The following is a 10,527-nucleotide window of genomic DNA, read 5'->3' as shown; positions in this document are numbered from 1 at the left end:
TTGTATTAGCATATTTCTAGTTGCTACCATAAACGGATTCAGTGCCTGAAAACCTTGAGTAACTTCGAAAGTGAGGTTTTCCAATCGTGTGTGTATTTTGTCTATATTATGAGCGTTATTCACGGAGCCCCACCAGGGGAACGCCCCGCTGAAACCCTTCTCGCCGTGAGATGTCATTGAAGCCCTCTTAGTCCTATGGTGGTCGGGATGTCTGAATTCTGGATAGTGGTGTGTGGTATGCATCAATGAGTCGAGAACGGTGATTGCTCGAGTCAAATCCACTAAGGTGCACGTGCCCGTCCAAAAGGGTGCTAAGACTTGATACAACTTGTTTCCGCACAGCCACACATAGTCTTGCGGAGCCCCTGCCCCAGCATCGGTAGGCCATGCTAGGAGAAGAGAGGTATGCGTGACATTAGGGAATGCTTGGGACGAATTGATTCTATCGGGAAATCCTTTTACTAGACAGTCTTTGAGATTGAATTTTTCAGCGCCGCATGTGTTTTTTATGATACGAGTACAACCCGTGGTTGTGCCAAGGTGTAAGCCTATGCGGTTTTTCCTTCTACTAATGCAGAGACTATGGGTAAGGTTTTCTAGACGGCTGGGGTGAACGCGTGCCACCGGGTCGTACAATTCGAAGGAGTTAGTCATCATCTCGGTGGAGTTTATTGCGCGCAGTGTGGCGTTCGCCATGTGCTCACATGGTGCTAGTGTAACTGCCATCTATTACATAGCAGATGTAGCCGTCTGCCCGCCCCAGCTTCCTAGGGTTGGGGCAAGGGAAGTAGTTACACGGGTCTAACTGCAATGTGCTATTTTTCTCTTCTCCCAGAGTAATGTTACCAATCCCTGCTTTGATAAGCCCCTTTGACCATACGGTTCTCCCTGATTCCCCAACATACCTTTTTGCTACTTTGACTTTGATTAGAGGGTTGTGTACTAACCATGGATACATGAAGTATAGGAATATGGCAAACACAAAACCCATAAGGAATATGCAAAGGATCCACTCTACTAGTGTCCAGACCCTCCAACAGTTTCTGCATTGCTCACGGTTGCGTTGTCGTCTTTCAAGGTGGGCGTTAGCCAATTCTTGTCCGAGGGGTTCCATCTTCAATCACTCGCCAGCGATCACGCACAAAGTTTATGTTGGTGTCGTCCTCTGCTTCGTGGATGTGTCTAGTCTGACTGAGCCCGTGCCTTCATGACCATGTCAATTAAACCCCACACCATGACACAGACGAGGAACCAGAGGCATATGAAAAAGCACAGCTGGCCGTCGCCCATGAGTCTTGTGTGTGGTACTAGGGTGTATGTGCTGCGTGTGTGGTGCTGGTGGTGACTTGGCACGTCACTTGTCGTCGTCTGTTTCTACTGGACCGGCTAGACTGGGGCGGAGATGACAGCTTTGCAGTGGCTGGCGTGGACCCACGTGGCTCTCTCGGCGACCTTGACTGCTGTCTGGGTGACGAGAAGCACCTGGTAGGGACCTTGCCAACGGCTGGATCTCCAGCTCTTTCTCCGGAAGTCCTTGACCAGCACGAAGTTGCCTGGTTGGATACGGTGGAGTGGACCAGTAGCAGGGGTAGGTAGAGCTGCCGCTACCTGGCGTCTGATATCTGCTAAATTGGATGACAGGTTAACACAATATGACAACATAGCATCCTCACACAAAGTTGTGGAGGGGAGAGGACATCCTGGAGCCTTGATCCCAATCTGTGGAGGAGCTGCAAAAAGGATCTCAAACGGGCTGAGTTGACTCCGTGTTCGTTTCCGCATCCTCATGTACATCAGCACAATGGGCAGGTCTTGTGTCCAGGATAAACCTGTGTCTGCGCAGCATTTTGCTAGCTTGTTTTTGATTGTACCATTCTCTCTTTCCACCGCACCACCACTCTGTGGATGGTAAGCACAATGCTTTCTGATGTCCATGCCAAGGTATTCTCCTATCTGTGCAATGGCCTCATTAGCAAAATGTGAACCATTGTCGCTAGAGATCTTGCTTGGTATCCCCCATCCAGGAATAATTTCCCTTAGTAAAGCTTTAGCCGCAGCATTTGCTGTCTGTGCGTTTACCGGAAATGCTTCAACCCATTTGGACCACATGTCAACCATTACAAGACAGTGTTTCTTACCCTCGGATGGACTAAGTTCGATGAAATCCAGCATTAGGTGCTCAAATGGTCTAGTTGGGGGTGGGTGTGCACCTGTTCCTGTAACCTTTACCGGTCTACCAGAATTTTGCGCAATGCAAATTAAGCATGCTTCACAATGCTTTTGAGCTGTTACTGTGAATCCCCTTGTGAACCAATGTTGATTGATAGCCTCTAACATCCCCCCTTTTGACACATGATCCAACCCATGTGTCAATTTAGCAAAATGTGAGAAAAAATGCCTCGGGAGACATGGATTGGAATTTGGACCAACCCAGATGCTGGAGGTGGGGTCAAAGGTAGCACCAGCAGTTTTCCACTGTGCTTTTTCTGTTGGTGGAGCTAACTGCTGCATGGCAGTTAGTGACGACATATTGTCAGTGATGGAGGAAACAGGGATGTTAACAAACGAGTGTGCGTGTGGTGCGAGAGGAATCAGGGCGGCTGCCTTTGCAGCTGAGTCAGCAGCAGCATTTCCTAATGAAACGGGGTCGGTGTTGCTGGTGTGTGCAGTACATTTACATACTGCGACCTCAGACGGGAGCATAATGGCGTCCAATAAGCCTGCAACTAGGACATGGTTAAGCACTGGCTTACCGTCAGATTTCAGGAATTGTCTCCACTTCCAGATAGCCCCAAAATCGTGTACTACCCCGAAGGCATAACGTGAGTCAGTGTAGATAGTTACAGATTTGCCTTTTGCCAAAGTGCAGGCCTCAGTCAGTGCTATGAGCTCTGCTGCTTGTGCTGAGAGGTGGCATGGGAGCGGTCCGGAACAGAGGACAGCAGAATCTGAAACAACAGAGAAACCCACCCGATTAGTGCCCACAGGGTCGCGAGAGGCGGACCCATCAACACACAAAACAAGGTCAGGGTTGGTCAGGGGTACATCTTTTAAGTCAGGTCTGAGAGTAGATACAATAAGAAGCTCGGCAACACAGTCGTGTTCATCACCGTCTTCTGGGAGAGGCATAAGAGATGCTGGGTTCAGAGTGGTACAGCGTTTGACTTCAACATTAGGCATGTCTAGCAGGCATGTGTGATACCTAAGATAACGTGCAGCAGAGAGGTGTGATGTTCTCTGTTCACAGAGGATGAGAGAAACAGCATGTGGAACCAACAGTGTTAAAGGTGCATAACCTACAATGTCACGTGAGGAGTTGAGAGCTTTTTCAGCTGCAGCAACTGCACGGAGACATTTAGGCAGGCCAGCAGCTACAGTGTCCAGCTTGGAGGAAAAATAGGCAACAGGCCTCTGTTTTCCCACATGATCCTGAAGGAGAACTGAGGTCATACACCCATCGCGTTCATCTACTGCCTGTGTAAAAGGCTTGGTAGGATCAGGCAGACCTAGCGTCGGCTGGGATTGGAGAGCCAGCTTCATGTTAATGAAGGCTTCGTCGGCTTCCGGCGTCCATATAAGGCGATCCGCAGGTTTCAAACCGGTGACATGCGTGATTGTACGGAGTGGCTGTTCGAGCGGAGAATAGTTAGGAATGAATGACCTGCAGTATGAACACATACCCAAAAATGACATCATCTGTCGCTTAGTGACAGGTTTTGGCAGAGCAGCCAATGATGCAATACGCTTATCTGAAAGTGTTTTTCCCTCTCCTGAAATGATGTGACCCAGAAATGTAACTGTCTTTTGCACATACTGAAGTTTAGACAAACTGGCCTTGTGGCCCTCAGCTGCGAGGTGTTGTAACAAGGAAATGGTGTCAGCTTCACACTGTTCTGCTGTGGGTGTGCAAATCATGAGGTCATCAATATATTGTATGAGAGCGGTGCCTTTGGAAACTTGTAGAGAGGCCAAACTTGTACACAATGCTTGGTTGTACAGAGTGGGAGATTCGCAGTAGCCTTGACACAAACGTGTGAATGTGTATGGCTTACCCTCATATTCAAATGCGAACCAAAATTGACTATCTTTGTGTACAGGGACACTGAAAAATGCATTTGAGAGGTCTACAACAGTGAAAAAGGCTGCAGAGGCTGGAACCTGAGAGATAATGAGATAAGGATTTGGAACGAGCGGCGCACGTGCATGTGCGGCTTCATTTACAGCTCGTAAATCCTGCACAAATCTCCATTCGTCAGGAGGTTTGTCCCGGATCTTTTTAACAGGAAACACTGGAGTGCCTACCGGAGAATCATTACATGGAACAATGACCCCTTGTTTAAGCAGAGAGGTAAAAACTGTCCGGATGCCATCAGCAGCTTCACGCTTTAATGGGTACTGGGGTTGGTTTGGGCGGTAGGTAGACTTTGGGGTGATAACAATAGGTTCGGCAGAACGGATTAGACCAACATCATATTTGTGAGCTGCCCAGAGTGTCGGAGGCACATCTTTTAGCGCGGCAGGAAGCTCAGAAATATGAGAGTAACCTGAAAACACAGGCTCCCCTGGGCCTGGCACAGGGTTAACAGAATCATCCCCAATCAGAGCCAGAGTATGCAGCGCGTGTACATTACAGTTGACATCGTACTTAAACACATCATGTGACATAGAGTACATGATCTGAGGTGTGTGTGTGGCTGTCCAATCAGTAATTGATTCCCAATCTTTAACGAATGGACCCAAATCCCTCCATTTATCAGTGGGGCCCCTTGCTAGTGAAATGTGTGGGACCGCCCCTGGGATTTGATACAGCTGGTGTTGTGCGGGTGTGAGTGTGACAGAAATAGCGCTGCGCAGCGAGCTCCAATACATCGTTTTAAGCATGATTTCATCATTCACACATTCCAACAGAAACTGTTCATCATAGTATTTGCATTTATCATCAGAAACACTAACAGTGCAATGCAAATGAGGAGCTTCCATAAACACAGCCAGTGAGGAGACACGCTGACGGGCCAAACGTAACAGTTTCTGAGAATCAGGAAATGTTGCCAGCCATTGATACACATACAACAATTCTTCGTCAAATGCGAGCTTTTGGACCATAATAGGAGATGGTCGTCTGACTTTTAGACCCTCATTTGTAGAAATGAGATCAAGGCCAAACCGGAGGATCAGATCTCTGCCCAATACATTTATAGGGCAGACAGATGACAGAAGAAAACTGTGTTTTACTGATGTGGGAAATGGATGGCTGGCATCACCGTTATCTCTACACTGAATTGGTACAGAAAACTTCTCCTTTACAGTCACACCAGCAGCTCCTATTGAGTGGATAAATCTACCACTAAATTTACAATTTGGCAAATCTGCCAGTTTTACCACAGAATGTGTAGCCCCAGAATCAACCAAAAATGTAACATCAACACCCATGATAGCCAGAGTTAGTGTGGGAAATTTCTTAAATGCTGTTTCAGTGTCATATTTCAAATATGTACTGTTAGAAATTAAAATCAATGTTTTGATGGTATAATGTAGCTTAAACATACCGTCAGTTTAAACGCTCTTTTATACTGAAAAACCAGAAATTCTTGTGCACAAGCAGTTAAGCTTTTATTCTGAAAATCCTTCATCTACGGTTAGCATTTAGCATGTGGCTAATATACGATTTCCTAAAGAGGTGAATTGAGTAGCGAAATGATATGGAGTGGTGCAAACCGAAACCTACGGATTTAACACTACAACTATAGATGTCGAGGTACTACCATGTTGAATATTAAATGAAAGTACAGTTTATTTGAATACATTATTGTTTACAGACGAGAGTAGCATGTGACAACATCCGGAATGACCGGAAACCAAACGAGCCGAGAAGTATTGTTTAGAGTATTGATTACAGCGTTTAGAATGTGTTAAATGAAAAGTGATGAAAGAGAATATGAGGAGAAACGGCGTGTTAAGCATATATTGAATGTGAAAAGAACCTATCCTCTGTTTAAATGCAATAACGGACATTGGAGACGAGGTGAGCCGGCTGGCGGGGAGGAGCCAGCAGAGGATATATAACAGCGCCGGAGGAGAGATCAATCAATCAATCAATCAATGTTTATTTATATAGCCCAATATCACAAATGTTACATTTGTCTCAGTGGACTTCACAGTTTGTACAGAATATCAGTATGACAATACGACACCCTCTGTCCTTAGACCCTCACATCGTACAAGGAAAAACTTCCAGAGAAAACCCCACAGTTTAAAGGGAAAAATGGAAGAAACCTCCGGTCTCTTCTCTTCTTGCTCAGGAGAGCCAGATCACAGCTGTTTTCTGCCGGAACAATATTCTGTCTGTAACACTACCGCGCCTTTTTTAATTAAAGTATCCCATTTGAATCTTTTCAGAGACTCCATTTAGTCTCATTTTAAAGCTTCTCTCCTGGACGCGAGAATAAAGAACATATTTAACAGTGCCCTCTTTAACCACAGGCATGTTTTCAAATGTTTCTAATGTATCAATAGCTTGCACGATGTGTGTGTGTGTGGCACTTCCCTGTTTTGATGCTGCAGGCAGAGGTCCCGTCTCAATCGACCGAATTCCCTCCTCTTCCTCCACCTCCTCCCGCGGACGATGTCAGTTTGAAGAATTGTCATTGTTTTGAGCAGATTGAGTGTCTTTCTTTTGGGTGTTCTTTGGACATTCAGCGATAAAGTGACCCATTTCACCGCAGTGGAAACAAGCACCATTATTGCCAGTGTAGTTGCCTCCTCGTCCTCTGCCTTTTCCTCTGAAACCTCCACGGCCTCGGACACCTCCCCGGCCTCGTTGGCCCCCCCTGCCACGGCCGTCTCCTTGGGGTTGGTGTGACCAGGCGGTTGTAACGGCTTGGACCATGGTCAGTTGGGCCTTGTTTTTTCGGTCGCGGCGTTTGTCGTTTTTCTGCCTCTGCTGGATCCCCACCCATGGCACCGGCGTCCAGATGGTTTGGGTCTCGATACGCCAGGGGAGGTGGATGGACCTGAGGGTGGAACGGAAATCCGTGCTCGAGGAGAGGGTCCCTCGTACCTGTAAGAGATGAAGTGGATGTCTGGTGGAATGGATTGTGTTATTTCGGACAACATTTATTTTCCCTTTTTCATTCACTTTCATCATCCACCTTTATTTTCTTTATTGCCGAGGCCAACTGCCTCCTTTCACGGCATTCTGCTTCACCCTCCCAGTATTTTAACCACTTTCTGTGACTTTCTATCTTTTCTAACTCTTTTACTTTAATTGTACTCTTCTTTCTCATTCCATCTTCACACTCTTGTAATTTGTCCTTTAGGTCTTTGATTTTTAATTTACTCAAAGATCCTCCCTTTGGAAATCCGAACATTTCCGTCCATATATTTAATTTAGACAGACTGCTTTCACCATATTTTGCTCGCATGAAATCTACAATTGGGCCCTCAGGAGGCTCTGCCCCCTTACTTTGCTTTGTCCCCATGGAGAAAGTCTTTAAGTGTTACCAAAACACCCCGTGTTACCAAAACACTATTTTTCACCCGTCGGTGATGTGATATTTGTTCCTCAGTACAAATCACACAAAAACTGATCGTAAAACCTTTTACGACCGATATACCAAATATCCTACGGATATACCAAATATCCTACTTTTGAGCAACCCGCTTAATAAATGTCATGGAGGTTAATTACGTTTTACTTTTAAACAATTAGAAATTGTACATCTCACCGAGCATTGAAGGCCTTTTGAGTTCATTGGATCTTGTGAAGTCAATCGGTTTCACCCCGGCGCTGGTCCTCTCGTCCCGTACATTTTCTGTCGAGGTAGAGGAGAATCCGAGGATCCCGGCGGCCAACCACCAGCGTCCGTAGGTGTCCCCGATGGAGCTTTCAGAGATCCCACTCTTCTGACACCAATTTGTCGTGGATATTTTAAACTCGTCAATACTGTAAAGATGTACAATGAGAGTAATCAATAATAAACTGGTGAAAGCAGGCAGCGTTGTCTTTTAAGATCTTTATTCGAGGCCTCGAAGGTACATGTCTCACAGAATATATATTAGTCTGCAGGAGTGCACACAGGGTATAATGTGTGTGTGTGTTTTATAGAGGACTGATGCTGTGCAGGAGGTAATAAAGTTAAAGACTTTGACAGAAAACTGTTATCTTACAATCCTCCCATAGGGAGGACCGCATTCTTCAGGTACGACCTTGGCAGGATGCTCCCTTGTAGTTCAACAGGTCGAGTTGCTCCAATACAATTTCTAAGCATAATATAATCATTTGGCTTTACCATATAAAATAACATAAGAAATTGCCACTACAACACGCACGCACGCACGCACGCACGCACGCACGCACGCGCGCGCACGCACACACACACACACACACACACACACACACACACACACCTGCTTCCTCTTCCCTCCTCTGCTCTGGTTGGCCTTCCCCACATACCCTTTCCCCTGCATCACCCTACCTGCTTCCTATATTTCTACCTCTTCATTTGCCAGTTCATTGTAGTTGCCAATTACATTGTAGTCTGGATTTTAAACAACTTAAACCTGTCTTTTACTCAGCTATCGGACCTGAGTCTATCAAACAGTAGCTTGACCTGCCAGCCAACATCTTCCTGTAAGATTATTTATTTAAAATAAGCTTCCTGCTTCATCTTAATGTTGGTCTTTCCCCTTTCTGCACTTCTTGTGGTGACAAACAATTAGCTTTAGAGGTGAGTTGCAGGGAGATTTTTTTACCTTGGGTCTGAACCAGACAATTTTGTTTCCCATGTTCTCTCCAGCTTTAATCTAAGCCAACCTAAGTGAAAACATGGACCATTTGTAACCATGTTTATATTTGAAACAAGTAGTATATTTCAGATTTTGCTCTTTGATCAATGTTGTAGTAAATGTATCATTACTTCTCATTTAACTAACTTCCTTCTTTGGTTTGATTTTCCCGCATTTTGAATTGATCAGTCCTAATGTAATATAGGGCTGTCATTCCCAGACTTTATCACACCTTTAATACAAAAGACTGGCAACCTTCTGTTCTCTTGCACTTGACTGAGAGGAGGGTGCCACTGGACCATTGTCAGGCAAATTATAATACGGATATTACCTGTATTATGTCCCCTTTGTTTCCTGCTCCTCTGTATACATGATATTGCTTTTCTGTGTAACGGGGTCAGATTTCTTTAGCACACATGGGTGCGTGCAGGTTATCTGTCATTCCAGCTGGAACTAAGATAGATACTGTTAAATGCTATAACTCTTTATTAAATAACACAACTTTGGTTTAAGCTTGTATATTTGTTTGTTTCTTACCAGAAGTTGATTAAGAGTGGAATTTCCACCACAATCAAGTCCTTAGCACCCATGCTTTTCGTACTATGACCAGTCAAAAATATCTGACAGCCCATTGTGTGTTCACTACCTTGAGCAGCTGCAATAAGAGCTCATCAATTATTGATTAGTTGTCTGTTTTCAAAGAGTCAATCACATAGGGACACCTAGTGGCAAATACTAGTAATACTAGTACTTCAATAAAACATTTTTTACATGACATTCTTGAGAAAACACTAACAGTCACTTCCATCTTACCACTTTATATACAGAGATGATGGTCCAATCCAAAGCATACCGTACATGGAAACGATGCCAGCATGACACTGGAGAAAGGGTGATTCAGAGGAGACCTGCGTCAGCTCCACACCACTCACCAGGTATGGCTGCCAGGCCGCTGCACAGTTAATCTATCTCTATCACATTGCAAAGTCCAAGGACAGCTTCTTGTATTTACTATTTATTATTTACTTGCACTATATTTTTCTGTTTATCTGTGTTTTGTGTTGCACTGTTGGAGAAGCCTGTGACACAAGATTTTCATCGACATAACTACACTGCAGCTATGTTCGTTTGACAAATAAAGAACCTTGACCCTTGAGACTGGAAAAATAGTTTACAATAACAATGCTATAATATTTATAGCAAGGTCTTTAACTTCAGACAGACACAGGCAGGCATTTCATTTCCAGCCTGTCTCTTTAAGTTAAGCTAGTTGCCCCTCGAACAGGAAGTGGGCCCCTGGTCTCTGAAGCACGCATTCAAAGAATATTGAACTTAATTTCTATGTTTCAATTTCACCTAAGTATGCTTGATGAAAAATGGTAACATGTGTTTGTTTTTTATTATAGTTTAAGTATTGTTTTATCATTGAGGTTTTGAAAAATGAAGCGTCTATCAACATACATGTTTTAATAATTTTGTTCGTGTTTTGAACATCATATTATTTATTGCACATTGTGTCTGCTCAATGGTTGATTAGTTTATTTTATGAATACCTCAGCTTATATCTTTTAATCTTGTTTCATATGAAGACGTTTATTATTTTAATAGACATTCCTTACAGGCCAAATTGTAGTTGGCCGGTATAGGAATTTGGCCGGTATAGGAATTTGTAAGTAGTTTTTGATTTGATTTGATTAGATTTATTTCAAATGTGTAAAACAATAATTCAACATGTTTACATGA

The sequence above is a fragment of the Notothenia rossii genome (assembly GCF_949606895.1).
Source record: "Notothenia rossii genome assembly, chromosome: 7".
Taxonomy (NCBI): domain Eukaryota; kingdom Metazoa; phylum Chordata; class Actinopteri; order Perciformes; family Nototheniidae; genus Notothenia; species Notothenia rossii.
This window is presented reverse-complemented; position numbering follows the sequence as displayed.